Source organism: Seriola lalandi, unplaced genomic scaffold (genome assembly GCF_002814215.2).
Source record: "Seriola lalandi dorsalis isolate HSWRI2012SDOR001 ecotype SW California unplaced genomic scaffold, Sedor1 jcf7180002054977, whole genome shotgun sequence".
NCBI lineage: Eukaryota > Metazoa > Chordata > Actinopteri > Carangiformes > Carangidae > Seriola > Seriola lalandi.
The window spans coordinates 20,554-21,291 of NW_019525527.1; the positions used below are offsets into that span (position 1 = coordinate 20,554).

The 738-nt window shown below is 34.4% G+C and overlaps 1 protein-coding gene across 1 annotated transcript in view; it reads left to right on the forward strand.

Annotated features, from left to right (window-relative positions):
* The window catches only part of LOC147817278 (protein NLRC3-like), a 6,851-nt gene that overhangs the window by 145 nt on the left and 5,968 nt on the right, over nt 1-738 (forward strand). The gene's annotated exons all lie outside the window — the stretch shown is intronic.

The following is a 738-nucleotide window of genomic DNA, read 5'->3' on the forward strand; positions in this document are numbered from 1 at the left end:
AACTGCGTCACAAACCTGCCGCTCCTCCAACAGGAACTTTATCTTTATGAACATTTGAATTTAAACGTGATCGGTGACGTCATGAAAGAGATTTCCTTTGAATTAAGATTTGATCTTATTGTGAACTTTATTGAGACTGTCAGTCATTTATTTTGGAGCTGTCTCTTCAAGTTATTTGGAGGGATGTGTCTGATTGTGACAGTAACTAAGTACATTTACTCCAGTACTTTACTTAATTACAATCTTAATTGTACTTTACTAGAGTATATCCATGTTCTGCTTCTTTATACTTGTACTACATTCATTTCACAGCTACAGTTACTTTTCAGACAATATGATGATATAATAACGACAGAGTCCATTCTGCATGATACTTGATGCTTTAACTATATTTGACTAATAACACTTGTGGACTTTTACTCTGGTAAAATGATTAAGAAGGATTTTCACTTGTAGTGGAGCCTTTTTCTCTCAATAAGGATTTTTTAAAATGTATTTATTGCAAAATGAGAACTATTAGGAAAAACTCTACATAATCAATTTGATAATACATCTCCATAAATCCTCCGACGATAAAGCATTTCTGCTGTTCCGGTAGGTGATTATATCTGTGACTGAACACAAACAGAAAAGCTGTCCGACAAAACATATCTGGTATTTTTATTGAAGCGACACCTATCTATGTCTCTGTTGTTGTTTTGGTTGCTGGTTTGCTGCCGGTACTTTATGCGGGTTCAG